This window comes from Phocoena sinus, chromosome 2 (genome assembly GCF_008692025.1).
Source record: "Phocoena sinus isolate mPhoSin1 chromosome 2, mPhoSin1.pri, whole genome shotgun sequence".
Lineage (NCBI taxonomy): Eukaryota > Metazoa > Chordata > Mammalia > Artiodactyla > Phocoenidae > Phocoena > Phocoena sinus.
Genome location: NC_045764.1, coordinates 129,289,640 through 129,316,136, shown reverse-complemented (window position 1 = coordinate 129,316,136; position 26,497 = coordinate 129,289,640). Strand labels below are relative to the sequence as shown.

Genomic DNA, 26,497 nt, shown 5'->3' with positions numbered 1-26,497 from the left:
AAACCCCAGGAAATAACAAACGTTGGTGAGGATTTGGAGAAACTGGGACCCTCGTGTACTGCTGTGGGAATAGAAAATGGTGTAGCGGCTATGGAAAACAGTATGGCCATTCTTCAAAAAATTAAACACGGTTACCATATAATACAGCAATTACACTTCTGGGTACCCCAAAAGAAGTGAAAGCAGGGATATTTGTACACCCATGATCTATTCACAATAGCTAAAACGTGGAAGCGACCCAAGTGTCCATCAACAGATTAATGGATAAAAAACTATAGTATATACATACAATGGAATAGTATTCAGCCTAAAAGAGGAAGGAAATTCCAACATATGCCGTAACATGGATGAACCTTGAAGACATTTTGGTAAGTGAAACAAGCCAGTCACAAAAGGACAAATACTGTATGATTCCACTTACGTGAGGTACCTAGAGTCGTCATAGACGGAAGGTAGAATGGTGGTGCCAGGGGCTGGGGGGAGGAGGGAATGGGGCGTTACTGTTTAATGGGAACAGATTTTCAGTTTGAGAAGATGAAAAAGCTCTGGAGATGGATGGTAGTGACAGTTGTACAACGTCAGTATACTTAATGCCACAGAATGGCACACTTACAAATAGTTAAAATGGGAACTTTTATGTTATATATATTTCACTACAGTTAAAAAAAAAATGTCTCCTGAATCTTTGAGATAGTGGCAAAGATCAAGAATACGCTAACTTTTCCCGAGGCAGAAGAAAAAATGACATCTGAGTACCTACTATGTACCAGGCAGGCACTCACAAATCACACGCAAAAGCAAAAACCAAATAAAACACAACAAATAAACAATAACAACAAATACCCTGAGTATGTACTATTAACCCTTCTTTACAGTGAAGAAAGCAAGGTTCATAACAACGTACCAGCTGAAGGAGTGAGAACCAGTGGTAGGATTCAAAGGCAGATCTGCCTGACTCTCGAAGCCTGCATTCTTTTCACTCCACCATGCTGTTTTCTGCTACCCACAGTTGTCTCTGAAGAGGCTTTGTGCTTTGACTATAGAGCTTTTATACTTACAAGTTGAGCCTGCCTTCTGAAGTAGGCTAAAAAAGTCAGCCAACCAAATGCATTCACTACGAGCCCACCATGAGGCCCAGGACCAACCAGGAGTCGTGTTTCCACTCTGCCGTTGGCCATATGGCAGAAAAACACACACACACACACACACGCAATTAAAATTTCAGTGTTGGTTGACTCCCTCAGAAGCCTCCGAACACTGTGGACAAAAGTAGTATGTCTTTTAATATTCCATTTGGCCAGAAGAAGAGGAAATAGTCCCATTTTACAGGACAGGAACTTTTTCATCTTTTTCTTAAACCTCCTGCCATCGTAGTTACGGATCTGCCGTTACTCATTCATGTTGTGCTTCAAGCTGGAATTTGATAATTAAGGGAATGTTTGGGGCTGTGCAGAAAATAGGCATCTCTTGTTTGATGTTTTCTGAAAGAGAGCGGGGGGGCCTCCGGACTCCCCTGTGTCTATGAGCCAAGGTTTCATTTTCTGACTCTTTTGTGAAACACACAGTGAGGAGTAAAGCAGATTGTCTACACATTCTCACACAAAGCAGGGTGTTGGCATTATCTAGTGAATCCAGCCCGTAGCTGAGTAAGTACCGGAGCGTGAGCCCCATCCTCATCCATACAGCCTGGACTCCCAACTTTCCATTTCATTTAATGACAGGCAGCTTGATCACAGAGATCCAGTTAGGGGCATTCGGGATCCAAGATGCACCCGAGATCTCCTCTCTGGGAAGATTATCTTTACATATGGTTCCAGTTCCCGTATGTCTCCTAGACATACGGGAACTGGAACCATGGAATATGTGGTGTGACTTGTTTTGCCCACAGGTTTGATGAAATTCAATGGATTTGTCAGAGGAGCTCCATGGTTTCAACACCAGCACTATTTCGCCTCTTAGTCATCACACAGGTTTAGTTTCATAAGTATGCTCAGAAAATTTGACTTTTTTTTCTTTAGTACCTAAAGATTCTTATCTCTGAAAATGCACTGCTACCCCACAAATTTTGAGAAGACAAATCAATTTCATAAGGTGACATTAAAAAAAAACAAAACTAGAGCTCTTCACAATTGAGAATAATGATACATGAGGAAGCATATACACTTTCCATGGCATATTTAGCGTTTAAAACCTACACTTTAAGAATGAGTGTCTAAATATGACCTTTTTATTATTTTTACTCCACTATAATCAGTTCTTTCTTTTGAAAATTATCTCCTTTCATTGTAAAAATGCAAGACAAAACCTTTTATCAACGATCACTTATTGCTTAACCACATTTTCTGTTGGAGACACAGCTTAATTTTTAAATCAGGCTATGCTAGGATATTAAACCCTCCTACATATCCTGCCAAAGACATCTCACAATCTCATTTCTAATCCGTTAGACCTATTTACTGCACTTGTATGTATCATTCACAAATATGAACAAGCCATGGCCATAGACTCTAATCAGAGGACCCATTGCTCAAGAAAATCAAAGAATAAAAATCAAGTTCTGATTTCATTATTTCGTCCATCCACAGCATAGGCAGGTAAGGAAACAACCTGGCAACACTTTTACATGTTGTCCATCACTGAGGCTAATATGCACCTTGATCTATAGATGAATAAAATCTATATAAACATAAAATCCACATATACACTGGTATCCGAGTCTAGACAAGTTAAACCCGCCACACTCTTTTGAGAAAGAATGCAACTTTAGGATAAGACCCACTGGTAAATGATAGCTGTTTCTGAGGTTATCCTGAAAGCAGCTGCACAGAGCAGAGGGAGGAAGACACCTTTTTTTTTTAATGGTAAATACTGCCCCTCACATACGCAATTCCAGCCTTTGTTGGCAAATTCTGAGTACAAAAGGATTTAACCCCCCAAACAAACAAACAAAAAGCCAAATCACAGTCCTTATGCTGCAAGATAGAAGCTACCCCAGTGCAATGTGTAAGAAAGATAATGCAATTAACATTTTACACTCCTCTAACAAGACTGCAACGTTCAGATGATCAGCCCACAGCTTCACAGCCACAACTGATTTCAACTGGGCTCTGCTTTCCTTCCAAGAGAACTGCAAACAGCTTCTTAACATTTAGTGTGTTTTCCTGATGAGTCACCGAAGCTAAGCACTAATGAGGATTATATTTTTCAAATCAAGGTGTCATGAATTTGGTCCTTCTCAAAATCCCTGCTAACACAACCCATCCTGACCATTTCCCCCCATCTCCGGAACAATGTGTCTTTCTTCCCCCTCGAAATCTGCCCTTACAACCGCAGGCGAGGGTCATTTTTCTCTTAGCGAGGAGCAACACGAAAAGTGTTTCCTTTACCTTGGCTCCCGAGGCTGGTCCGAGACGAGTGGCTTTCCTCCTCCCTCCGAGCCGCTGTGTGCAGGCGAGCTCCGGCGCAGCCCGCCCAGCCCAGCCCAGCCCAGCCCCGCAGTAGTAGGAGCTGCCCACGGCGCGGCAGCCGCTGTGTGTATGTGTAGCAGCGGCTCCTGCAGCCCAGGGACTAGTCCCCACCCAGCTTTGTCTTCAGTCATCGGTCTTTCTACAGGAAGCAGCGCATCTCCCACTTCCTCCTCTTGCTAGCTGTGAGCTGCTTACTTCTCTCCCTCTCCTTCCATTTCAGGGCTCACGGGAACCCTTTCCTCTTCTCTTGGGCTACCGACGCCAATGTGACTACAATCCCCTTTTCCCCTTTGTTCCAAGACCCTTTGGGGCCGTCTGTTCCTTCCTTCCCCTTACTCCCTCATTCTCTCGGCCCCCTTCCCCACAGAGTCTGCCTTCTCAGCCTGAACTTGGTCTGTTGTTGCTGCTGTTGTTTTGGGGGGTCCCCAGCCCCTGGCTAGGTTCTGCCCCTGAGGTCCAGCAGCAGCCTCCATGGCACCTCCTGATTTACTGCGGTCCCTTATCAAGGCAGCGAGCTGGGAGCTTGCAGCTTCTTGTTGCAGCATTTTTCTCTGTGGCCAACATTCCCGATGCTTCATTTCTCCAAGGTTCCACTACCACTGAGATCTCGCTTAACCCACGTGCTCAGAAAAGAATGGCCCTGATAAGTATTCTTGTGGGGCATAGGAGCTAAACCAAGTCCTGCACTGCTACCCGTGGCCTAATAGTGAAGACATATTCCCCGAAAGATTCTCAGTGGTGGGGAGTAGCAAGGTAGAGCTGAATGCTGGATCTTCTCACCCCAGAAACAGAGCCCTCTCCCCCTCCACCCCACACTAGCAGGGCTAAAAGAACCCTCGTCATCTTCTTGTCCTTTCCCTTCACTTTAGGAGGTGGTGCAGTGTTAGGAATAAGGGTAGAGACTGAAGGCCAATCTGCCCACCGGTATTTGAGTCCAAGCGGTCATTACTGATTTATGAACTTGGGCAAATTAACTTCTACATGCCTCGATTTCCTCATCTGCGAAATGGAGGCGATTATAGTCATACCCCATAGCAGAAATCTGAGGATTAAATGAAATGGTGCACAAAACGATAATAATCGTTCCTGAAACACAGGATTCGTTCCATACCTATTAGCTCCTATTAGTTTTAGAGGACATCGACGCTCAGAGACGGTGAGTGACTCTCTCAGTCGGCAGCCAAACCAGGACCAGTACTTGGTTTCCCGATTCCCCACAGTGGGATATTCACCACTAAACCTCAATGCTCTCGGGACTCTGAAGTTATTCGGCCTGTGAGTCATTCTTCCCCACTATGAACACAAGGTGCTTTGGGGAAGCTACAGATTAAACCCAGGCTGAGGGTGGGGCTCGGGGGAATCCTTCTTGTGACCAGGCAACAGGATTAAGAAACCTCTCCTCAAGAATCAGTGCCTGGCAAGCTAATCTTCCTGGGCAACAGTTAATTCCCGGCTCTGTTTTTGTTTTTTTTTTTTTTTTTTTTTTTTTCCGTACGCGGGCCTCTCACTGTTGTGGCCTCTCCCGCTGCGGAGCACAGGCTCCGGACACGCAGGCTCAGCGGCCATGGCTCACGGGCCCAGCCGTTCCGCGGCATGTGGGATCTTCCCGGACCGGGGCACGAACCCGTGTCCCCTGCAACGGCAGGCGGACTCTCAACCAGTGCGCCACCAGGGAAGCCCCCCAGCTCTATTTTTAAATCCAGGCCTGCCTTACCCCTCCAGCAAGTAAACTAACAAGAAATGTTGGACATCTAAGGCAGATGCAGGATAACTCTATCATCAGGGAAGTCACCAGGTGAGCCTTCCTAACCCACCTCGAGGACTACATCACATTAGCCTGGAAGGTACAGAATTTAATTTCTATGGAATGTTCTGAGACAGTGCCCAGGATACTCTTTGTTTCGATTTGATGTTCCATAAACAGAGCTTGCTTATTTCTTCCTAGAAATCTTTTTTCAAAAAGGACCCTGGGGGCTTCCCTGGTGGCGCAGTGGTTAAGAATCCTCCTGCCAATGCAGGGGACACGGGTTCGAGCCCTGGCCCGGGAAGATCCCACGTGCCGCGGAGTAATTAAGCCCGTGAGCCACAACTACTGAGCCCGCGTGCCACAACTACTGAAGCCCGCGTGCCTAGAGCCCGTGCTCCGCAACGAGAGAAGCCACCGCAATGAGAAGCCTGTGCCCCGTAACCAAGAGTAGCCCCCGCTCGCCACAACTAGAGAAAGCCCACGCGCAGCAAAGACCCAACACAGACAAAAATAAATAAATAAAATTTTAAAAAAGGACCCTGATGTTACCTCACTAACATCAAAAAATTACAAAGTGGATTGATTCAAGATTTAAAATGGGAAGCTACTTTTGAACCACCAGTAAATAGAATTGTAGTCATGAAAGAGGATTGGATAACGTTCCCACAACCTCCTACAACCCAATGAAGATCAGACATGGATTACCTCCAAATCAGGAATCTTGGTGCCAAAGGTTACTGGAAGCTTTTAAATGAACATTTAAATATATATGATATCAAGTCTAAGAAAAATGAGAAGCACAATTATGAATGGTTGGAAAGATTTTGGAAACAAATCTTTGGTTAATTTTAAACTAGTGGCAGATTCTGGCATGAACTCTGGATTCAAACAGGTCCTTTCTGTTGTTTAAATCCTCTTTCCCTCCCTTCTCTCTCCCTCAAGCATCAGAGAGTGGCTGGTACTTATCTTTATGTCTACATAGGGAAATCTCTTTCAGACACTAAAATCTCTAGGAATTTGGCCTGCTGCCTTCTGATCTGTTCTTCCATCTCTGGCCCTTATAAAACTCTCAGTAGGTTAACCTGCCCATTGCTGGGAAGTGTCAACCAACCTCTCTTCAAAGCTAAAAGCTAGATTTTAAAGTGTCCATTTCTTAGGAGATATAATTACATCTCACCATGAGCCATTCATGCCATCAGTAACTAAACATCAGCCTATACATAAAACAGAAGCCTGTAAAATGCTTCAACAGTCATCAGTGGCCCTGTTTGTGGGCATTGATACCTGTACTTCTTACATCTACCTGGCAGAGGAGGTCCATGGCAATAGGGAGGCCAGGATTTTGGTCTGTTATCTCTCCTGCGTTATTGAGCATCCTAGCTGGATGTTCCTTGGAGTTCTTTAATATCAAAAGTCCCCAAATTATACATATTGACTTATCCAAAACTTGTTCTCCTTTCTGTTTTCTGAATTTTATTGAGTGAGGAATACAACAAACCAGTTGCCTAGAGCAGGAATATAAGAATATCAGAATCATCTGTCTTTGTTACCCCGTGTTTGATTTAAAGTTCCTCATCCATGGGGCTTCCCTGGTGGCACAGTGGTTGAGAGTCCGCCTGTCAATGCAGGGGACACGGGTTCGTGCCCCAGTCCGGGAAGATCCCACATGCCGTGGAGTGGCTGGGCCCGTGAGCCATGGCCACTGGGCCTGCGCATCCAGAGCCTTGCTCCTCAACGGGAGAGGCCACAGCAGTGAGAGGCCCGCGTAGCGCAAAAAAAAAAAAAAGTTCCTCATCCTTCATATCTGCCATGAAATTATCTCTTCCACCAAACTCTTCCTCTCTATTACCATGGCCATGTCTTATTCCAACAATACTCTGGTTTTCCCTAGATGACTGCAATACTTTCTACTTTGTCCTCCTACCTCAGTCTCTCTTCTAAGCCATGCCCAGTAGAAGTCCATCTCTAAAATGAAGAGGTTGGCAAGTCACTGCCCTGCTATAATTTTTCAGAATCTCCCTTCCTCATTGCTTACAGGATACAAGTCTTAATTCCTTTGCATGGCATACAAGGCCTTCTATAACACCACCCACCTACATCCTAAACTTCTTGGCTAACCTGTTGCAACCCTACATCCACCCGTTCTACACCCACCTTCATGGTTTCTCCTGGGGCCATGCTCTTTTCTCCTCTGCATCTTGGCATATGCTCTTCCTTTTGCCAGAAACACCCTTATTCTTTCCTCCATTTTTCTGCTGGTGACCCTCACTTATCCCTTCAGACTCAGCTTCTCTCAAAAACCTCCCCTGACCATGCAAACAGAGGCAGGTCTTCCTTGCCCCATGAGTGCACAGTGCCTTGCCTCTGTCTCCATAGAGGCACTAACTGCAGTGTTTTAACAAGTTGTTATATGTCCACCTCACTCATCAGTATCAGCCCTTAAGGCTAGGGCCAGGTTCCATTCATCTTTACTTGTCACATAGCAGACGCTTAACAGAAGTTTGTGTAATGAAAAAGCATCATTGGCAGAAATTCCAAAACTGCTGTTGTTTTCCTTTGGGTGCCTGGGGAAGGGAAAAAAAGGAAGTTTCTGATATGAGAAGTTGGTCATGGGGTAAGGAACAATGATCCCTCTATTTTTTTTTTTTCAAATCGTCTGCAGAAAGCCATGGTACATACATACCAAATTCTGAATATTTGTTCTCTAGGTAACCCTAAACAATCCTGGGGCAACTCCTGGTTTCATTTCTGCACTGAATTGCTTATAAAGAAGCACAGTCTGGCAACAAAAAGTTATTTAGAAAATAAATTTTTAAAAGAAACAGGAAAAAACAAAAAAAAGGAAAGAAAGCTATTCTTTACTTGCATTTCCAGATGCAAGGAGACTTAAAGTACACTAATTTATAAGCCAGAGACTAATTAATAAGGCAGAAACCCTTTTCACATCCCCTCCCGAATTCTCGGGTTTTTGCCACCTCACAGCTGTCCCAGAGCCTCTCATGCCAAATCCCCAGACTCTTCCTCTAATCTTGTTAAATACTGTTCCTCCCTCTGTCCTCCCCCCTTGCCTTGCTCAGCTATTTCTTTACTGTTTTGATTGACTTGCCTTCTCTAGCTAAGCCCTCCCTGCTTTTCCGCCCACATCTCAGTATGGAGTATGGGTCTCTCTCTCCCCTTCCTTATTCCATTGTCTCCGGAGGGAGCCAGCAACTAACCAGCACTGCGGCTCCTTGAGGGCATGTGTGGCCTGTGCTGGAGACGGAATGGTGAAATGAGAATAAGAAGGTGAATTCGTATATTAATAAATCCTGTCCACTCATATGCATGAATGATACATTTAATGGCTTGCTTAACTGTTGTGCCAAATAGTCATCAAGAATAAACAAATGGAGGCTTTCCTGGTGGCACAGTGGTTAAGAATCCACCTGCCAATGCAGGGGACATGGGTTCGAGCCCTGGTCCGGGAAGATCCCACATGCTGTGGAGCAACTAATCCTGTGTGCCACAACTACCGAGCCTGCACTCTAGAGCCCGCATGCCATGACTACTGAAGCCACAACTACTGAAGCCCATGTGCCTAGAGCCCGTGCTCTGCAACAAGAGAAGCCACCTCAATGAAAAGCCCGCGCACCGCAACGAAGAGCAGCCCCCACTCAGTGCAACTAGAGAAAGCCCGTGCAGTAACAAAGACCCAACGCAGCCAAAAATAAAATAAATTTAATAAATTTGAAAAAAGGAATAAATAAACGAATCATTGAGCTGTTATCTTATCACAGAAAATCCAGAATTCCAGGCATTTCTTGGATCAGCTAAAAGGAATGGAAGTCTCTTTAAAGACTTCTTTTGAAAAAGAGGCATAGTCATGATCCGATCTCTGTGTCAGCACGATCATTCCCTCCCCCGAGACATCTGAGCCTACCCCCGGCTGTTAGGGAGCCAAGGAGACTGAATCATATTTGGTTTAAAGAGAGTCAGGGGTCAGGGTGGGTAGAACTAATCTTTCTTGAGAGAGAGAGAGAGAGAGAGTGCCGCTGACCCTCCCAAATGGGAAACGTCAGTCTCTGCTGCATAGCTCAGCACAAAAGTTAATAGGACAAGGGGTTTGCCAAGCCATGGCCACCTCTTCCTCCAGAGAAGCACGAGTTCTCCTTTCCCTTTGCCTGGGCGGGGCTAACTAGGGGGCTAACTGGATAGTGTGAAGTTCCCCAGATTCTTCCCTCACATTGCCTGAAATGTCACCGTGATTGAACTCATTTGGGTTGTTAACCCAAGTGTATGTATGTTTGTACTACATACATAAAGCCCTGGGGAGGTTGCCAATGATCAACGAGTTCAAGAAATTTGCTTTCCTAACAAATACAAGAGTTGATGGGAAGGGAAGGAGGGAGGGTGTGGGCTCAGAGAAAAAGGGTAGATGGAAGCCGAGGGGGTGCTGGAGGAGGGTTAATCATGAAGCGGGAGGTCTTGGTGAAGAGACACCGGGTATGGAGGGACACAGAAAGGACGCACACAGGAGCTGGGGAAGGCAGCTGAATCAGAGCTGGAGACAGGCAAGAAAGAGCCATAGAGGCCTGGCTGTGGATCCAAACAGCTGTGCACAGGGAGGGTTTGGCCAGCTTAAGTAGGAACAAAGGCCAGACACTCCCTGAGCGGACACTGCCTGCTTCATATCTGAAGTTCTGGTCTTCCCAGCAAATGTTTCAAACCCTCCACCAGTGGAAGGTAGGGCTGGACTGTCCACTAGGGTAATGAAAGAATTTAAACCAAGTGCATTCTTACCATAAAAACAAAGAGCAATTCTGCAAAATACAACTTGTCCCCTCTAAAAGTCTCAGAAGATGCATACAGAAAAGCAGGGACAACAGGAAACAAGCAACAAGATCAAGAAGAGGGAGTCAGCAATGAAGTTTGGCAGACACAAGCAAAGTCTGGGAAAAGCAATCCTTTGAAAAGAATGTCAGAATTAAAGGATACGAATCAGTGAGATTAACATCACAGGAGTAAATCATTTGAAATGTCTTGAAAGAAAAGCTATACGGTAATAACTCCAGTAATTTGCAGGCAAGGCAGAAAGGCAAGATTTGATTTCCTCTGCCAAATACATTCCCAGAAGGGGTGATCTATTTTGATGGTAAATAAGGTGGCAAAAGGCTGGGCAATAAAAGATGTTTGGGGACCTTCTGTCATCGTGTCTTGGGTGATTTCCCTACTGTAAAGAATATTCGTAGGTTTGCTTATGACCTTGATCTCCCCAGCTCTAGTTTTCTCATAAGTCTTTAAGTTTCTCGCTTTGGATTTTCCTGTGATAGAATTTAAGAAACAGAACCATGGGTGCTGGGGAGGGAATTGTGATGTTGACTGTTGGGTGGTGAATCTGTCTCTACTCCCAAGTCCGCTGGAGTCTAACTAGACTGAGTGCTGTCTGAGGGCAGGGCTGTATCTCTGGTCTCTGTATGCTGTGTGTGCTCAGTACATGTTTGTTAACTTTAGGGGAATCTGAACCATTAGGTCCCGTGGAAGAAAGTTATGAGTACTACTGACCACTTTGAAGATACAAGAGCATACATTTTACAGAATTTTAAGAGAAGGAGCAAACGAACCACCAAGGCTGCTTAAAATATGACCCAAAATGTTTTAGGAATCAGAAAATGAGAAGAGAAGGAAAATGTGCTATTGATGCTGAAACAGGAAAGACCTTGAAATGCCAACCAAGTAAGAATATTAAACCGAGAGGCAAAATCTGTTATTTACTTAGATGGTAATGAAGGCCCAGTATATGTAGAAAGCTCTTGTGAAGGTTTGTCAGTTGATGGCTCTCCTCACAATCTGTAAACTTGGAAAGTGCATTTTCAGTAATGTGAAATATTTGCTATAACTTCCCATGAAATGTTACAAAAATGATTCAAGTTACTTTTGTAAGAAGTTATTCAACATTCTTTAAGTATTACTTGTATGATTACACAGGGTAATTTCAGCAGAGAAGATTCGCTGGTGTATAGTAAATGTGAAAATCTCAAATGACTGATTTGGCAACTGTCGTCAATAAATAAGATTTCTTAGCAAATTGCTACTTTCACTTGTACAGTTTTCTCAAAGGAAATGGCTGGGTTAGTTATTACCCCTGCTCCTCCTCAAATCACCTATTTCTTATCCTGATCATAGCTCTTATCACACTGTATTGTCCTTGTGTGTTTCCCTTTCTCCATCCTCTACCACCTGTGGAATTCTAGAACACATAGGTCATGTCCCACTCAATGCTGTATCTCTGGTACAGTGTGCAGTGCACAGCACATAGTAGGTGTGCAATAAATATTTGTTGCATGTATGAATGAAGGCAAAAGCATTTCAAGTGAGGTACAGAGATTAATTTTAGGAGGAAGATTATAAGCCAAACATCTGTAGATTTATTTATAATTTTAAAAAATTACATCCTACAGTATCACGTTGGGAAGCAAGTCTGTCATTAGTTATACATTGTCATTAATGGCTTTGTTTTCAAATGAAAAGAGTGGGTTGCCTGCTCAAGACCAGTAATTGTCACTGATTCTTTCCCAGCTCAAAATACTGAAATTCACCCAGACCACAGCCAAGCCATTTGTTTGCTGTTAAATATTAACAGACATTCCCCCTAACTCCCCACCACCAAATTTTTGCATCTAGAAAGTGGAGTTATACTAGCTGAAAACTGACAGCATAAATATGACTTAAAAAAAAAATCCCTTTAAACACACTTGGTGCTCTGATATAAGCATGGGAAACTACATGACCTGAATCCTTACTTAAGGATTACATACATCACTGGTTTTATTCCTGAAGAAGTGGCAACAATAACCTCAAATAATGCAGTCAAGAGGGAAAAAAGTTGTACTTGCCCATAACGGAGAGGACACCACTAGAGAAAAATAAGATTTCAAGGAAGAAACCAAAGTGTTCAGAATGACTGGACTTGCTTAATCGTTAGCGAGACAGACTCCCATTTTATTCTGTAATAATAGTCTAGGGAAATTCTTCAAAGACCTGCCACTTACAACAATCATCAGATGGGAAAATAAAGACACCTTTCTACCCCTAAATTTCTAGGAAGATAACTGTGTGCTCAACTTGATTAGCCAGGGTCTTGATGGTGCCTGATACATAGTAAGCACTCACTAAATCTTTGTTAAGTGAATGAGTGAACTTTACAAGAATTACCCATTATTCACATTTACAATACATGTAAATGATGAGGGTTATGAAGTGGCACCACGCTCTAAACCAACTGAGCTGATGGCCAGGATTAGGTTAGTATTAACAAAAGATAAAAGCTGCTGGCTCCGGTACGGATGGTGAAACTAGGTGTACCACATTACAAAAAGCAGTTACAATGAACGCTTCTGTGCAGATGTTGTGTGGAATGATAGGTATGCACACGGGGCATCAAGTCATGTCATCTCACTACTTTGACAACCAGCTTGTCTCCTCCACTCTGAGGGAAGCCGCTTCATAACATAAGGGATCAGTTTCTCCCACTTCATATCTGGAAAGGTGTTAATCATGCACCCTCTAGGGCTGCTGAAGGAGAAAAGGCATCCTCTGCCCACTCTAGATTTGGGTACAGATGCTCCTGGGGTAGCCTTCTTCTTCTCATGGTCAGTCAATAGGGAGAACGTCGTGAACGTGGGCTCCACGAGCAATGTTCTCTGCTTGCAATCTGTTCTCTTCTGACCCTCAGTAACCAGAGGTCAGCAATCTCTTCAGCCTCACAGGTGCCACAGAAGTCCCCACAGTTGCCCTTGGCAGGTTTTAGGAAAAAATAGAAGAGGGGAAATAAGGGGGAAGATTAAGAGGGAAGGGTTCATTTTTCTCATGAGAGCCGTTTTTTAAAATAAGACCTCTGGGGACTTCCCTGGTGGTGCAGTGGTTAAGAATCCGCCTGCCAATGCAGGTTCGAGCCCTGGTCGGGGAAGATCCCACATGCCGCGGAGCAATGAAGCCCGTGCACCAGAACTACTGAGCCTGCGCTCTACAACCCACGAGCCACAACTACTGAGCCCATGTGCCACAACTACTGAAGCCCACATGCCTAGAGCCTGTGCTCCGCAACAAGAGAGGCCACCATAGTGAGAAGCCTGCGCACTGCAGCAGAGAGTAGGCCCCGCTCACCACAACTAGAGAAAGCCCGCGCACAGCGACAAAGACCCAACACAGCCAAAAATAAATAAATTAAATAAATAAATTTATAAAAAATAAAATAACACCTCTGAAAACAGAACTCAACTGAGAGCCAAATAAACAAGAAGCAACGTAACTTACTTTATTTTAAGAGGATAAAAATGAGAACTTGACCTTAAAATGAAGGGAAAAATACCACCACCACCACATGAAGAGGAAGAAAAGACCAAGAGACAACTGTGTTGCTTGTAAAACTGCCAGAGGCAAATTCTAATTCACTGAGTAGTAGTATTCTTTGGGGGGCAAGATAAACTTTCAGTTTAAAAAAGTGGGGATATCCCTGGATTGGTCATTTAAAAGCATTTACTTTTTATCTAAAATTGGGTATAATTTATACATTCAGCTACACAATTATTTATTGGAAGCTTATTAGGTGCCAGCGGAAAACAAAATAGTTGAAGGCTCTTATCTGAAGGAGTTTATATGACGGTAGGGGAATCAAAAATAAAATAGTTAACAAATAGATACTTGTTATGTCAAGCAGCATTAAGTCTTGAGAAGAAAAATAAAGGGGAACAGAGTAGCATACAATATTTTAAGTAGGATGGTCAGGAAGGCTACTGGTTACTCCCTGATTTCCACCTTTTGCCCACTCTTTTCAATTAATTCTCCACCCTCTTTGGTTTGCTCTGGGCCTGATGGTATCTCCAAGATGGCCTCCAATTATTCTTGCCTCCTGCTATTCATAGCTTGTGTGGTCTCATCCCCTAGATGGATCTATATGACTAGTAGAATGCAGCCAAGGTGACAATGTGTGATTTCCAAGGCTGGTTCATAAAAGACCCTATAGCTTCCACCTGGGTTCTTGGATCACTCACTCTGGGGGGAAGCCAGGTACCATGTTGTATGGACACTCACGTAGCCCTGTGGAGGCCCACCTGGGGGCAGGATTTTAGGCCTCCTACCAAAAACCAGCAACAGCTTGCCAACCATGTTAAGTGAGCCACCTTGGAAATGAGTCTTCCACCCCTTCAAAAAAACTGAAATCTTGACTGCTATCTTATGTGAGACCTGGGGCCGGAAACCTCAAGATAAGCTGCTTCCGAATTCCTGACCCACAGAAACTGTAAGAGATAATAAATGTTTATTGTTTCAAGCTGCTGTTTTTTGTTTTGTTTTGGTTTTGTTTTTTGTTTTGTTTTGTAGTATGCGGGCCTCTCACTGTTGTGGCCTCTCCCGTTGCGGAGCACAGGCTCCGGACACGCGGGCTCAGTGGCCATGGCTCACGGGCCCAGCCACTCCGTGGCATGTGGGATCCTCTTGGACTGGGGCATGAACCCGTGTCCCCTGCATCGGCAGGCGGACTCTCAACCACTGCGCCACCAGGGAAGCCCCAAGCCGTTGTGTTTTCGGGTAATTTGTGATGCAACAATAGAGAACGTGTACAGTACTCAACTGCCTTGGACTCGGGTTTCCAGCTGTGTTTGGCCAACACACCAAAAGTGAGGTCAGTGTGTTTATTCCTACACATTCTGCTCTGGCCCTGGTCTCCTCCCCGCAGTGACCACAGCTCCCTCTGGGCAGCCCCATGGGTCTCCAGGGCTGCAGCTTTCTCAGCGCTCCTGCAACGCTATTTCTTCCTTTTGCCCCTTCAAGCCTAGACGTGGCATCAAATCTTGCTGTTGGTTTCCTTAACCATGCACACACCTCTGTAACAAGTCCCTTCATTCTTGTAAGAAACGTGTGTCTTCTATTTCCTACCAAGACTCGGGCTGATACAAAGACCTCCTTGTAGGAGCCAACATTTGGAGACTTGAAGGAAGTGATGTCAGGAAGAACATTCCCACAAGTGCAAAGACCCTGGGATGAGGGAATGCTTGATGTATTCGAAGAACAGCAAAGAGGTCAGCATGGGTAGAGTAGAATGCATGAACAGGAAAGTGAAGGGGAGAGGCAGTCAGGGGCCATGTCAGGCAGCATTCTGTGGGTCATGGTTGCGTTCTGAGTGTTAGGTACAGCTGTGGGTGGGTGGGAGTGGTCTGAACAGGGGCGTGGCATGATCTGACTTTCATTATGAGACCTGGATGTAAGTAGATATAATAGAAACTCAGAGACCAGTCAGGAGACTCTTTTAGAATTTACAAAGATAAGGAGGCTTGGGTATGATGAATAAAGGTTGTGAGAAAAGATTGAATTCAGGATATATTTTGAAACCAGACCTGTAAGAATTTGCTGCTAAATTGAATGTGGGAGAAGGAAGAGTAAGAAAGACTCTAAAGTGAATGATTAAGGCTGGAGCTATTTATTGAGATGAACACAAGGGAGAGTGAGAGTGTGAGTGTGTGTGTGTGTAGTGGGGGAGGGGCAATTTGGAGGAAGGAGAGGTGGAAATCAAGAGTTTGCTCATTTCATCTTCAAAAGAGGAAAATAGTAACATTCTGCTGTTAAAAAAAAAAAGGAAGATGAGAGATTTTTTTCCTCCCTTTGCAAGAAAAGGATCTACATTCATAGAGTAACCTTATCTCCTGGCCTATTAGGATATTGCCCTTAGAAGACTTTTAAGATCAAGTAGTGCATTCTCAACTTTAGTTATAAATGTGATTGGTTATAGGTCATTTCTGGCTCCCAAAGATCAGACTAGATAAATATAGGAACCAAGTCTGTTCCTGGACTCCAGGGCCCCTGTTGTCTATTATAAAACATAATCTGCCTATTGATTAAGGATTCTAATTATCATGCTTGTAAAAGATAACCTTATTGGTTAACCTCACATGACTTTTTTAAAAAATTTGAAATATGACGACCTTCAGCTCCAGAAGCAGATGTGGCAGGAAACGACTTAATAGACACTTCCGTTTTTCTTGGGACAGCACCTCCTGCCCCACTTCCTCAGTTTGGGGCTCCTTTTACCATAAAGGCAGAGCTGTGTTTCCCACCCACACCGAGATACTCACTGTCCTGCACAACGTTGGTTACCTGCTTTTACTTTGCAGACCTGAAGCTTTAAAGAGAAGCTTGGGCAATTCAGTGTGGAGCTGGTGCTCACAGACCTCCCTCTACAGATTTACTAGGCGACCAGGTCAGCACCCTGAGCTCTGAGGGGAGAAGGCAACGTCCTTGGCCTCCTTGTGATGTCTGCCTCACGCTCACCCACACCCTCCTGTACAGGATGTTTTGTGATGCCAGGACACAGCTGTCTTGATGCCAAAAAGTATTTTTTTGTTATTGTTGTGTTCATAATGACCTCTGTCTAAAAATTCTGTAGTGTTCCAGGAAGGGACACAGCGGACTGTGATCAAATGCACTTCTCCTCCCTGCCCCCCTCTGGTTACCATGGCAACTGTGAATGACTGATTTCCTGGTTGCCATGTAAATGCAATGGGATCCCAGCCACTGCACCACACAAAGACGTCAGTAAGAATAGTGAGAAAACAAAAATCATATCTAAAAAGACAAAGGATTTCATCTCAAGCCTTTCTCTCACACAAAGTAGAGGAAAGGAATCAATTGTAATGAGAAATGGTGCTCTTCCTGAGGTAGGAGCCTGTCTCTCCCTCATTGGAGGGAAGACTGGAAAAAAAAAGGGGAAATCCCTCATTTGTCGCCCAAGGAGTTGGCACAGTGACAGGAAGACAGATGCCATTCTCAGGTGCTAGAACCCTTCAGTAATAAGCCTGAATCCCACTGCGAGGAAATCTGAAATATTTAACTGGGGTGGAAGAATTAAGTTAGATTGAAAACAAAACAGAAAAAACAGGTTTCATGGACATTTTTTAGAACTATTCTTATTTGTATAGCTTCATAATTTTAAAATTAAGATTCTAAATGCTCTAATTTATAATATCTGTTGGATTAATTTTTATTTCTATCTAATAACTTTGGAGAAATACAAAATACAGTTATTTTTTCTCTCTTTTTTAATTTGTAACACCCTGATAAAACCACATTCCAAAAACTGATTAATCCAGATTCCTGTGGTTTTCATAGCCTGGGTGTTATCTGTGTTTAGTAATATCTAAAAAGAGCACTAGCATATTACAAAACACATGAAATATATTTTATATAAAAACTAAAATTGTTTACAAAACTAAAGTTGTTGATAACTTACTTCCTTGACTTTTATCATATCTTAGATTCAAATGGTTTAAAAATTAATCTATTGTTATTTTTAAAAACAATTTTTCTCTGCTTTTGACAAATGCTTCATATAAAGGTTTTAAAAACCTAATCAGGCAGAATTTTCATGGGTTTGCTGAACACACACAGAGAGCTACTGGTGCTTTACTATTAGTTTTCAGCAGCTGAACCATTGAAATCATTTTTTTTTTCTATTTTTAGCCATAAAAAGGCACGAAATCATTTCTGAATGCCTATCTTTCCGAAGGTTAGAGCTGCAATGAGCTGAAGCATGCCATGTTTTACAGATGCCAGAGAAGGAACACCGAGGGGGTTCCGGGATACAAAGCAGACGGATCCAGGCCCGGTAACTGCCATTTCTTAATACTCTTCCTGGCATTCGACTCTGCCTCATGACAAAAGCCAGTATGTTCCTAACTGGGTCAATAGGTGTCACACAGGTTAAAAAGTTGGGGCAGGAAATTCAGAGCACAAATAATTTTGCAAAATCTCAGGTTCAATAATGTTAAACAGGTTCATTTACTGCAGAACTTCTCAGAGCTTTTGATGTGCCAATATTGATGGTGACTCTGGAGAAAATACATAGAATATAGAATATAGAATAGAATAGGAGGGGGCTCTAGAGAATATGATGTTTCCCAAATGTATTGGACCACCGAGCCATGTCTTCACAGAACATCTCTGAGTTCTTCAGAGCATACTTTGAGAAATGCTGGGCCTAATTTCTCTAATTGTAATTTAAGGATATATGGATTTTTAAGATTTAAAATTACAAGATTTAAAAAAGTGATTGGCTCCATATGATTATCTAATGTAGCCTGTAGCCAGATTCCTAAGAGAGCAAAGAGAAAGAAAATGACCAAAAAAAGAATTGAAAAAGGATCTACAATAAATCAGGTGACCTTCAGAATATTTACTTTAAACTTGAGCACAAGACCACATATTTTCCTTCTCAAGATTTTATCGTAGCTTCCATAGGTCTACCAGGTGAAATTCTCTAACAATAAACCCCACAAGAGCTCCCAATTGTTTCAGCAAATTTGTGCCAAAAGACAAAGAGAAAGACAAATACCGTATGCTAACACATATATATGGAATTTAAGGGGGAGAAAATGTCATGAAGAACCTAGGGGTAAGACAGGAATAAAGACACAGACCTACTAGAGAATGGACTTGAGGATATGGGGAGGGGGAAGGGTGAGCTGTGACAAAGCGAGAGAGAGGCATGGACATATATACACTACCAAACATAAGGTAGATAGCTAGTGGGAAGCAGCCGCATAGCACAGGGAGATCAGCTCGGTGCTTTGTGACCACCTGTAGGGGTGGGATAGGGAGGGTGGGAGGGAGGGAGACACAAGAGGGAAGAGATATGGGAACATATGTATATGTATAACTGATTCACTTTGTTATAAAGCAGAAACTAACACACCATTGTAAAGCAATTATACTCCAATAAAGATGTAAAAAAAAAAAAGACAAAGAGGAATGGACCTCAGAGGGACGTGAGTGATACCTCTAGGGGTGGGGAGTGGAGGGGTGATGGGGGGACGGGGGGGTCAGCTGGAAGTTGCTGTTGATTCACCTGGGAAGGAACTGCCAATGCTTAGGGTACCTTTTGGGGACTCAGTCCTCTTTAGTGGGATTTTTGGGCTTCCATCTGACCACACTGACTATACAATGATTCCCACCCACCAGCTATGAGAAACAACGGAGCTGCCCGCAACCTCACCCCTGAAGCTAAGTGACAAAGGGAACCTTCTCCTGCTTCCCCTCACTCTGATACCTTATGTAAAAGGGGGACTGTGTCAGAGAGCAGATGCGCTCCCTGCCCTGGTCCAGCCTGCCCAGGGGAGATGGAGAAGTGACTGAAGGATTACAGGATAGAATGAAGTATCTTTAAGGGAGCTTGCTGCCCAGAGGAAAGGAGAGCCGGCTGCAACAAAGTAGGTAGAAGCCATCTGAAAGATAAAACAGATCCATGTTTGTACCTCACCAACTTCAGTGTCTTCAGACTGGTTGAGTAGCTGGGACAGCCTTGTAAACACTGTTGGAACACTGATGGGGGAACCCGAGAAGAGGAAGCGTAGGGAGGAGTCGGATTTATTTTGCCTGGGTTTCCAGGAGAGTCTTTAGAAGAGATGTAGCAATGGAGACGGTGCTGAGGGCTGAGTAAGAGAAAGGGGACTTTTCAGGCTGAGGTACCTGCCTGTTCAGAGGCGTGAGGGTGGGACCGAGCCATGAGGGTTTGGTATCTGGGAGCAGATGGCCGAGGTGTGCTGGTGAAGCCTACTGTGGATTGCAGCAGTGGGCTGGGGTCGGTTTGGGAAGTACACCAATGACATTTCAACCACTCTGGGAGAAGGAGGAAGCATAGAAGAGTGTGGTCAGAGGACTGATATGATCAGGTTAGAATTTTGGTAAAACCATGACAGTGCAGGGCAGGCTTTGAAAAGGGGTAGCGTGGAAGGCTAGAGTAGACACACAACACGTTTGAGTGGTTTCCATAGCAGTAAATGGTCAACTGTCTAGTAACATCTGGGAGGAGATAAGAGGGAGAGAAGGGCAAGAAAGAGGAGGTGGGGAGAACTCTCAAGTACTCTTAGGGGTAAAAAACCAGAGTAGATGGATGTGCCTTCGTCTATCCGTTCAACAATTACTTGTTTGCATTAATATAAAAGCAACATCTCCTCTGTCTTTGCCCTGAAGACCTTCCCTACGATTTGTGTAAGAATTGTGTTGATTGCAGCACCTGATATAGTTCAGCTAATCATAAGTTACTTGGGTTGTTGGCCTCTTCTGCTTTATAACAACATGGGTGGGCCTTTTACTGTAACATCTCAGTTTGCTACCTCAGTGGCACCAAGATTAGCAGCAGAGATCTCCAGAGGAAGAGGAATTTTTTTTTCTGTCTTCAATTCTGGCAAATACCTGTGCTCTGTGAAAAAGGGTCACACGTGGGCCATCCCTCTGGCAACACAGGCCAAACTGCCATCTTGTTAAATTAAGTTTGGACCCTGCGCAGGTCCATGACTCTTCTGGTGGGAACTCAGGAAATGCCACTCCTGTGCTGGGATGGTGACGGGCCGGCTTCTCAGCATTTCGTTTAGGTGCACAGTGCCCCAGGGGTTGCTGCCAGAAAAAAACCTGCCCACCAATCACAGGGTCAGTTACTGACTTTGACAGCGCTAGAGGATGTAGAGAGAAGAAACACAATTGACTGCTCTGGTGAAGACTGAACAAGATGTTTGCTCTCTTACCATCTCTACAAAAATAACGCCTATTAAAATCAGATTTTTAGAAAACCTGAAGACTTCAACTCCAGACTAAAAACTGTAATTGTACCCTCTTTCGTGAGCCCCTATGTCTAGACTAGATATTATCAATACAACTGTCTCATATCTGAATAAGCTTTTAGTGTCGTGGCTCTGAAGAGGAGAGATTTTTGTTTTTTTTTTTTTTTTACAAGGACCTCCATTTTATTACTGTTTAGGTCAGAAGAGGGCAAATAAGCATGACGTCATAGATTAGGCAAAAAAGGAGGGCTTTTAGGCAATGGGAACATAACATACAGTGGAATAAAAATTTCCTTAGGCAGAATGTTCAGAAATCAGCATGTTTCCCTTGATGGGAGCTTCTGGGAGCTATGTGTGAAGAGTTAATTCATGTTCAGTATCGTTCTTAAATATATTTGTCACTGTTTCATGTAGAGTCTACTAGAAATAATCTACTCTTTTTTTTGTGACAGAATTTGAATGATCTGGGGGCTGTCACTGAGACCACTGTTGTCCTTGTACTGCCCTGAAGAAAAGCATTTCACCAAATTTGTCCCTAGCTCTGCATGCTGGAAGGTGTGTCTGTTTCTCACAATCGTTTCCTAATTCCTATAGAATGATTTTCTCATTGGCCTCTCACTTCTTCCTATTCTTTTTCTTCCATGGGCCTTAATGTTTTGCTTGAATAGTTCTGTTGCAATATTATCATGGTCTCTGAAGCCAGATTACCCAGGTTCAGATCCAGGCTCCACTGCTTATGAGCTGTGCCTCAGTGTTCTCATCTGTAAAATAGGGATAATACTAGTGCCTTCCTTATAGGAACCTTGTGAGAATTATATGATTTAGTAGAGAACTTTGAGGGGCTCTTTCCTGGTGGAGCCTCTTAACATGGGGTTCCCAGACCTGGGCAAATGTCAGAATTCCCTGGGGAAATAGTTTAAAGTATAGATTCCTGGGCCCACTGCCACTGATTCCAGTTTAGTCCATCTGGACAGGGGCCTGCCACAGCTGATTCATACGCTGGCCTTTAAGAACCACTACTTAATTAAAATGTTGGCTTCTGTGGTGCTGTCCTGGTCCTTCCCTCCTTTTCTCTTGAGCTTCCCCCATCTCATACTGTCTCCCGTGGCAAGTCTCCGATTTTGTAGATTTTGTTTGATTTGCCCACCAGTGGTGACCCTCTAGAGCAGGGGTCCGCAACCCCTGGGCCACGGACCAGTACCGGTCTATGGCCTGTTAGGAACCGGGCCACACAGCAGGAGGTGAGCGGCGGGTGCGTGAGCGAAGCTTCATCCGTATTTACAGCCGCTCCCATCGCTCGCATTACCTCCTGAGCTCCGTGTCCTGTCAGATCAGCAGCGGCATTAGATTCTCAGAGGAGCGTAGGAACCCTACTGTGGACTGCACATGCGAGGGATCCAGGTTGTGCGCTCGTTATGAGAATCCAATGCCTGATGATCTGAGGTAGAGCTGAGGCGGAGATGCTAGCACTGGGGAGCGGCTGCAAATACAAATTATCATTAGCAGAGAGGTTTGACTGCACAGAGACCATAATAAATCAACTGCTTGCAGACTCATATCAAAGCCCTATCAGTGAGTGGCAAGTGAAAACAAGCTCAGGGCTCCCACTGATTCTGCATTACGGTGAGTTGTATAATTATTTCATTATATATTACAATGTAATAATAATAGAAATAAACTGCACAATAAAGGTAATGTGCTTGGGGCTTCCCTGGTGGCGCAGTGGTTGAGAGTCCGCCTGCCAACGCAGGGGACACGGGTTCGAGCCCTGGTCTGGGAAGATCCCACATGCCGCGGAGCGGCTGGGCCCGTGAGCCATGGCTGCTGAGCCTGCGCGTCCGGAGCCTGTGCTCCACAACGGGAGAGGCCACAACAGTCAGAGGCCCGCGCACCGCGATGAAGAGTGGTCCCGGCTCACCGCAACTACAGAAAGCCCTCTCACAGAAACGAAGACCCAACACACCCAAAAATAAATAAATAAATTTAAAAAAAAAAAAAAAAAAAAAGGTAATGTGCTTGAATCATCCCCAAACCATCCGCGGTCTGTGGAAAAATTGTCTTCCACAAAACCAGTCCCTGGTGCCCAAAAGGGTGGGGATCGCTGCTCTAGAGAACCACCCATCTTCTTACTTCTTAAACTGGTTTCATATTATACATTTGTGATCCCTCCTCCCAGTCTGTCTGTGACCTCTAGGGGGAAAAAAAAAATGATACATGAGGGCTCCAATTCATCTACATTTGCTGCCGTGGGAGGTGATATGTTCTAGGAGTTATACACGTGTGTGACTGAACCTGGTCTCGGGGCTCCAAATACTGCAAATGGGAAAATCCTCAGGGACTTGTTTATATAAGGTAACTTTTATAGAAGAAAGGGAGGTCTCACTTCTAGCTATAAGCATAGGAGTTGTGCTAAAAGGCAGTCATTTATAGTGGTGTGAAAAATCACACTGCTCTCCTGGGTGCTTGACCTGGGGCAGAAGGGCTAACACGGCTTTCTTCTCTCTGCATCTACTCACTGGATCCAAAGCTCTGTTCAGCTCTATCCAGGAAAACTCACGGAATACGTGACAACCCAGGAACAAGGCTGAGGAGAAAAACTAAAGATGCAGTGTTTCAAGAGGTTGGGACACAAGTGGAAGGGGGAGGACAGAAGAGGGGCATCCGCAGAGGGGAAAAGTCCCTCAAGAGATTGGGAAATGGGCAGCTCCAGGGGCTGCATCCAGAGTGGGGAACCGAGACTGTGTCCGGTAAGGAGGGGCCACTGAACAGGCTCAAGGAGCTACTGACGAGGGTAGATTTAGTGTTGAAGGTAGACTTAGTAGACTTATTGTTGAAGGCAGATTTTGTGTGGCACATTTATAGGCGTCATAGGGGACATGACTGGTGGAAAGATGCCAACACACAGTGCAGGAACTTGAAGTTTCTTAGTGATTAAAAGATAAAGGAAGTCTGGAGTCAGGTTAAGCTGAAAACAACGTGGCATGCTCTCAGACTCAGCTCCACCTTCCAAGTTCCTGGGCGACTTACCCATCAAATTTATTTTAACATGATTTTCCCGGTCCAGCATCTCATCCTGAAAATTTCAAGGCTGGACATTAATTCTTCCTTTAAGCACCCATCAGCAGCAAGACTAATAGTTACAAAGTGGTAGGAAAAAGAAAAATACAGTATTCTAGCTAAGATTTTCTACTTTGGTAAGCGTTTACATTTATTTCCAATTCTGAAAGGAAGACACTTTGGGAACGTCATAAATTTGGGTCTTGCCCCTATTGGGAAGTTGCAGGTAGGGAGCAGGGGTGGATGATCCTATTTGTTTGCCTGAAAATAGTCCCCCCACCCCAGCCCATTCTCCAAAATGTTTTTGTTTAGGTACCTCTGCTTAAGTGTTTGCAGAGAGGCATGGAGCCTGGGGAAGATGACTGGGTTGATATGCCTGAATCATCCTATCTCAAACTAGTGGTGGGTGATGCTCCAGAGCTGTGGGCAGGGAAGAGTACAGCATAAAAACCCCTCTCATTTACCTATATGGCCTTGGACCTCTGAAATATTACACATAAAGAGAGACAGGAGATACGGAGGTCTGAATATAAAAGTAATTTTCCTCCTTCTCAAGATAAAAGAAATGAGGTCAGAAGTTAGGTTTGGAGAGAATAAAAAACCTGAATGCCTAGTCTTTACTTCATATTTTCTGGGGTTTTACAACTCTTCTCTGATATATTAGTTCAGTGTTCCTTCCTGCTTCCCATAAGTAATTACTGAATCTCGGCCTCAACTCTTCCCCTCAACTGAGCCCCAGGGCCATTAATAAACATCAGGTTAGCCTAGAAGCTTTACTCTTGTCTCTTTTGCTCCTTCCTCAGAGACGGCATTAAAAAAAAAAAAAAAAGCTGAGTCTTGCTAATAATTCCAGAAGCGAAAGCCTAATTCTACAGAGTTGACCTTCTGTTAATTTGCATTCCACTACTTTGGTGAAGACCCTGCCGACCATCAGAGTTCCCAGCTCTTTTCAGCATGGAATGTATCCTTCCCTGCTTATATACAGTAGCAGGGTGGGCATTTAGGGTATCTTTAAACCAGGCATATAATAAAGAGTTGTATAAAAGGGTTGTATACTCAGAGCATACAGGAAAATGGTTCCCTTTGGACACTGCAGAAATAAATGGAATGCCCTAAAGGGAATGAAAAAGAAAATCTATTTCCAGAACATTTGCATTCTATTAATGAACACTGCAGGCCATGTACCCAATAACTGCATTCATTACAGCCCTAGTTGTGTTCCCAGAACCCACTTAGGTGACATCCCTTATGCTTTTCTTCTTTCCCATGAAAAGGATGCTCCCAGAAAATTAAAGTGGCTTTAGCAACATCCGCGTTGAGCAGCATGTGTTTTTCCTTACGCACCACCCAGCGGCACTGGCATCTACACAGCACACGAGCACAAAGCCTTCTACACAAGGCAGGGAAAGCTTTCTTCTGACTTGCCACCCTCTGGAGGGAGTCACATTAGCACCAAGCCAGCCTTTCATCTGCCACCTTTCCCAAGCAATTGACTTTTGTCTCCCAGCTGGTTGACAAGCTCTGTTGTCAGTCGCCAGGGAAGGCCTGGCTTCCACATGGCTGTGACCTCAGCAGGGAGCCCAGGGCAGGGAGAAGCCAGGCAAGCCCTGGGATGGAGACCATTGCATTGCTGGCAGTCCTGCACTGTTGTGCAAAATCTATATGCTGATGCCGGGCAGGCTCTGGAGGATTTTCTATATATAGAAAAATACATATTTCCATCCTTCCAGCTAATAGAAAGACAAGAATCCTCTGAGGTAATTCCTGCTTTCCTTTCTCCTGTCAGTCCTTAAAACACCTTTCTTCTACCTTCTCCAAAAGCCTCAGTGTGTTATTTATTTAATACACTTTCTGAATGAAGTCAGCATTCTACAGATCTTTGAATCTGACAATTTTTTTTGTCTCTTCCAATAATTGTCCAGAGAGCAAGGCCATGTTTCTAACTCAGTTGGTATTGCATGATGAGGGCGTCTTAAAGGCATTCTGACATTCATGTTGAGTGGGACTCAAGCCAGCTACTGTAAGCCACTGAAACAGTGTATCCCATACTACCCACAAGGCCACCAATATCATTATTAAAAAGGGAAACAATGGCGGGGAAGTAGTGGCAGTACTGATGTGATGGCAATTCCATTCATCATCCCAGCAGAAGGGACACTGGAAGGATGCTGTGATGAACTGGTTATGGTGACAGGTGAGTGATATCCTGTAGAACGTGTGTTCCTGGGAGCTTTTCTAAAAATCAGTATTGCCATTCTTTATGCCCCTCAAATATCACAGACCTTGTCCCCTCTGCCTGAAATTCTACAAATAATGGTTTTCATTTTTTTGATTTAAGGCTTCCCAACTATTGCTAAAAATTCCTGAGGGAGGTACACATTAGGCTTCCTCAGTCATCTCCACCTTAGTGGAAAGAAGCAATGGCCTTTCCCTGAAAAGTAGGTTTTGAGGGAGTAAACCTTACTGTATTTATGTTCACAATCTTACCCTACTCTTGATGCTAAGAAGGACTCTTCCTGCCTCTTGCTATAGAGATTGTAGGTATCAAGAATTAGAAGACACCTGTAGAGGTTAAAATGATTTATATTAGAAAGACATTAGAAGAGATTCATGGGCCAAGAAGAGCTGGAGAAGAGTTTTGA

At 44.1% G+C, this 26,497-nt stretch overlaps 1 protein-coding gene across 3 annotated transcripts in view; it reads right to left on the bottom strand.

Annotated features, from left to right (window-relative positions):
* Positions 1-3,590, bottom strand: part of GNG2 (G protein subunit gamma 2) — a 139,082-nt gene extending 135,492 nt beyond the window's left edge. The window contains exon 1 of one of the 3 annotated variants that reach the window (XM_032622352.1): positions 3,387-3,590. The gene's annotated coding sequence lies outside the window, so the exon portion shown is untranslated. The remainder of the gene's footprint in view (positions 1-3,386) is intronic. The other 2 variants (XM_032622353.1, XM_032622351.1) reach the window with 2 other exon arrangements.
* Positions 3,591-26,497: the final 22,907 nt, after the last annotated feature.